The sequence below is a fragment of the Pantherophis guttatus genome, chromosome 3 (genome assembly GCF_059756535.1).
Source record: "Pantherophis guttatus breed Tessera chromosome 3, ASM5975653v1, whole genome shotgun sequence".
Taxonomy (NCBI): domain Eukaryota; kingdom Metazoa; phylum Chordata; class Lepidosauria; order Squamata; family Colubridae; genus Pantherophis; species Pantherophis guttatus.
The window spans coordinates 170,643,412-170,648,933 of record NC_142065.1 but is presented as its reverse complement, the minus strand read 5'-3'; positions in this window follow the sequence as shown (position 1 = coordinate 170,648,933).

Sequence of the window (5,522 nt, the reverse complement as noted above, 5' to 3'; positions counted from 1 at the left end):
CCTTTGAGTCAGGTTTCTGCGGAACTGAGAAGGGTGGGGAACGGGGACTATTGACTTTCCCCTTTTAGGAAGAAAGGGTTGCATCTGCAGAAGTGCGAGGCTTCAATGCAGCTTGAGTTCCTTTTGCTCCAGCACGGCCTGTTGCTGCCTGACGGCAGCCAACTCTTCCTTTTCCTCCTTCCTTGGGGGCAAGATGCTGACTCTGTAAACCGCTTAGAGAGGGCTGTAAAGCGGTCTTATAAGTCTAAGTGCTCTTGCTATATACTCTTGTCCCGGCGGAATTCCCCATCGCTTCCCTTCCCTGTTCTCAATCGCCCCATAGGGAGTTTGGAGCAGTGGTGAAATCCAATTTTTTTTTTACTACCGGTTCTGTGGGCGTGGCTTGGTGGGCATGGTGTGGCTTGGTGGGCGTGGCAGGGGAAGGATACTGCAAAATCTCCATTCCCACCCCACTCCAGGGAAAGGATGCTGCAAAATCCCCATTCCCTCCCCACACCTGGGGGAAGGATATTGCAAAATTTCCATTCCCACCCCACTCGGGGGCCAGCCAGAGGTGGTATTTGCCGGTTCTACGAACTGCTCAAAATTTCCGATACCGGTTCTCCAGAACCTGTCAGAACCAGCTGGATTTCACCCCTGGTTTGGAGCCATCTTATTGCTTTATGTATTTTATCCGCTTGCCTTGAGGATACTCTCCTACACGTCTGTCTCTGCGATCGGTCGATCCCACCGAAAACAATGTGTCCAGAGGGTACCGGGACGGCCCAGACATACGAAACACGCTCCACTCCCCTCTGTCGGGAACTCAAAACAGTGTAAGATGCAAACGGAGAGAGGAAAGGGAATGATAAAAGATTTGTTTTACAGCACGGCAGCTTCGTTTTCATATGATGGATTATGATTTGGAGTACCGGCCGCGTCTTGCAAAGGTTAACACTTGTGGGCGATGGTCAAATTGCTTTGCTTTCCCTTAGTGGGTTGCTACTTCATCAGAGCAGGAATGATGAGTTTACCTACAATCCTTTAAATGGTCCATTTAAGCTTGTGGTTGTCATAAACTCGGGGCCTGGATTAAGATGCTTTGCAGGTCGAAAGAGGTGTACTTTTGGCAGCGAGCGGAGGATGGTGGACGCTTGTTAAAGTAATTTGTTCTTAACCGCCAAGTGTAAGGACTTGGCGTTGCTTTGGATTTGCTGCTAATAAATAACCTTGAATGAATTGTGAGTGGAAAATGCTTCTCTTTTCGCTCTCTGCCTGACACTTTGAATATTAAAGTTTTCCTTCCTTAATTGCCTCTTTATTTCTTGATAGTCACACTTTCTTTGCTGAATGGTGTTTTCTCTGCCTAGTTAATGGTTCCCCCTGTCCCCCAAGGTATAATTCAAACCAATTTATGTAGGAAAACTGTTTCAGCCTATTGACCAAGGTTAATGCTTGCCTAATTTCAACACAATCATGTATTCCTAATAGATCTTAAATTCATCCAGTAACCAACTCCTGTTGGAAGGACAAACAGAAGTGAAAACATAACAGAATAATAGAGTTAGAAGGGACCTTGGAGGTCTTCTAGTCCAACCCTCTGCTCAAACAGGAGACTAGTCTATACTGTTCCAGACAAGTTGCTGTCCAGTTTCTTCTTCAAAGCCTCTAGTGATGGAGCACCCACCACTTCTGAAGGCAAGCTTTTCCACTGGTAAATGTTCTCATTGTTAGGAAATTTCTCCTTAGTTCTAGATTGCTTCTCTCCTTCATTAGTTGATCAAGTGATCATGATCAAACTGATCTAAAAACAAGGGAGAGGTTTACAAAGATAAGTTTTTTTTTAAAAAAAATGCATTTCTAGACTTGGGCTTTTGTTCCTTTTTTTATCTGACATTGGTGATAAAATCTCATGTCCAAAAAGATTTTGCACATCATACAAGCCAAAAAGTACATTCATATATATTGATGATGACAATTATACTGATGGCAAATAAATTTGTACACACAGTTACATCAATGCATTTCTTTATAATATATTTGAAGATACCCTTGTTAAGATTATGGCACTGGTGCATACACAGTTGGTACAACTGGTGTGCGGAACTCACAGGTGGGCAAACACTTTTTTTCAGGCCAAAAAGAACAAGATATATTGAGACTGTTAAATACCTACTGGATGAATAAAATTAAAAAGTGTTGGACAAAAAACAAAAATGTTAGACTTACATTCTACTAAGTCATTAAGGGCTACAATATCAGAGGTGCAAAAATCCAGTTTATGGATCATGGTGCAAAGGGATACAAATAATGTGAACTCTGTTGCCATTTAGAAGTTATTTGGAATTATATAGCCTAATTTTTCTAGGTTTTAGAACATACATTAAACCAAAGCCATGCAAACCACAATGGTGCAATGGGATTTTTGAACCCATTTGTAAATCACATAATTATTTTATAAATTTGGGATTTTGGGGTGGATTTTAAACTGGGAATTTTGTGCAAATCTAACCATTTGTGATTAAGCCTGATTACATTTTGTTACAAATTGTGTTACATACACACAAATATTTTGAACAACTGTACAAAGTTTTTATTTGCAGTATCCATCCTTAAAACTTGGAAACAATGTATGTATTAGATGAAAAATCAGAAACAAGCAGTAACCTGCCAAGCAATTATTTCTGTTAACAGGACTTGCTTAGACTTGTTATGATGTTTCCAATATGGATTCTTTTTAAGGGTGTAGCAGTATCTTGATTCTTGGACAAGAGATTTTAAATGGGGGGGGGAGGGAGAGAGAGAGAGAGAAAGAGAGAATGAGAGAGAAAGAGAATGAGAGAGAAAGAGAGAGAGAGCGTGCAGCGGTGCTAGTTCTTTCAACTGGAAACATTCAAAAACATAAATTTGTTCTTATGAATGGAAAGGTTTTGATCATTTTGTTTTATTATGGATACTGTGCTTCTGTTTCTGTTTCCGGGTTAGTATCCAGCTTCTGTCCCTGTTGTCTTCTTCACTATGACTCAAGACTATGAATGGTGAGAAAGATTCAGAAAGAGAACCATCTGGTATTGCAATTTAATGAAGAGGGTAGAATCGTATGGAGTATTAGGACCAGGGGTTCTAAGTGTGATGTGAAGTGGAGAGCTGATCAAATGCCTTTTGGGGAACACTGTCTTCCACCAGAGAACACTGCTTAATAACATGACCATGAATGAATTTATATTAAAGTCATTGTGGCAAAATTACAATGGCATCTAGATCAGGCTGCCCAATGTTCTTGGAGAGATGGAATAAAACATTATTTCGACAAGGGAGGGGGAGTCATATTTGAGTGATAGGCCTTGGTAGGGCTCCAGTTGTTATTTGCGGATGACAAATTGCAATATCATCCTGGTAGTCTAGACAGAATCTCTAGACAAGGGAAATACAAAACAGCTTCTAACCTGCTCTTTGTAGATGTAATGTTATATCTACGTAATACTTACCTACAGTATATCAAGTTCATATGTCTTTACAGTCAAGCTTAGTTCTTAATTAATCAAAGGTTTATTTGATAATGGCTAGGGGCTCAATGTATGTGCAACTCTGCCCTCTATTTTTTCCCCTATAACACCTTTGTGGGATATATTGGGCTGAAAAAAACTGACTGCTCCAAAGTCACCCAGTGAGTTTTCATGGCTGAATGTAGGCTCATTTCCACAATTTTAATCAAAATCTTAACATTATCTGTGAATGATGACAATATTTCAGCCCACTTCTTGGATTGGTGGAAGTTTCAGGGAACTTTAAGGAAACATCATCTGATCCTATAAATTTTCCTATGTGAAAAAAAATTGCTCCAATATGTAGATTTCAGGGATGGCTAGTTTTATTCCTTAAAACCAATCCAAATCATCCCAGAAATTAGTCTAAACCATGGTTTTGTCAACTCCAGGCGTTAACTGTAGATTCAAAGAACACTAAAGAGAGAGGTGTTCCCTACCTTGATCAATATATTTCATTTTAGTTCTCCCCTCAATCTCATCCTTGAAATTGGGCCAAATGAGGGCATCTAACACCAAGACTGCTTCTGCATTTCATGTTGTGTGCTTGTTTTTTCCTCCCAAATGTTTGTTAATCTTTTTAAAAAATGAATTCTAAAATGTATTTTAAAAATAATTTTAAACATATCTATGTTCTTGCACCTTAATGAGTCAATGATAAAATCTAAAAATCTTTTGCACAATGATCAAGCCTAATTTTCCAGTATCTGTTGCCTCTCAACTAGAGTCTTAATGGTGATGTCAGACAGCTGAATATTGAAAAAGCAATTCTTACTTGTGAAACTTTCTCAGACTCCATTCACAAATTCCACTCCCAAATTGAGCTGACTAAGCCAAAGAAAACACATTAATCATGCACAGGCCTATATATACAATTAACTCATTTACATGTTTGGGAAGATTCTACCTTGACTGAGTCATTTAGTGTTTGATTCTGCTCAGTTTGAAATCAGGGATTACTTTGGGATAAAGTTCTAATTTAGTATATTTTGAAAGTTCTGCCTTCCTAGCTGATTAGGTTTTGGTCATTTTATCTTTTAACTACACTTAAATGCATTTAATTCTGTTTGCATTGTTTTGAAGGTTGCTTTGAGTCCTGAAAGCATATGTACATGTCTTAATTTTCTCTATAAAACAATGAAAGTAGTCATACTGTGATTGATTGGTGATATAACAATAAAGCATGAAGAAACAGCATTTTTGGAAGCGGGGAAGACACAGATATTTGCCATTGAAGGCCACATACAATAATGTCACTCAAGAGGGAAGGTCTAAAGTTTTTGACTCATTTGGAGGAAACATTGAAAGGCAATTTCAAAAGCAAAAATAATGTTGCCTTTTAAATAATACATAACAAAAATATCTAATCAATAACAAAACAAAGTTGAAAAGAACTCTAAAACAAAATTTAAGAATATTAACAAAATTATATATAATTCCTACACTCAGTTCTGTCTAATATTGAAGAGAAAAACACCAAAATTAAGCTAATGGCCTTTGAACTTTGGTAGCACAATCTTCTTGAGTGGTGGGGATAGGTTTGGGATGTCACAGTAATGTGAGTTAGGCCTTATAGGAGGCCTGCAGATTGCGTGGTCCTGTATAAAAGTGAAGCTTAAAAGCTTGCTACTAAATATGAATTCCCTAATGTAAATAATGTAGCTATAAACATGCATAAAATGTTGACAGTGATGCTTCATTATTTCTATAATGTTATATATATAATTTGTGAATGCTACGTGTGCATGATGAATTATGATGTGGAGCCCTGGTGGCGCAGTGGTTCAAATGTAGTATTACAGGCAAATTCTGTCCGCAGCCTGGAGTTCAATCCTGAAGTGGCTCAAGGTTGACTCAGCCTTCTAACCTTCTGAGGTTGATAAAACGAGGACCCAGATTGTTGGGGCCAATATGCTGACATTGTAAACTGCCCAGAGAGTGCTGTAAAGTGCTATAGGGTGGTATATAAGTCTAAATGTTATTACTATTGCTAGGATA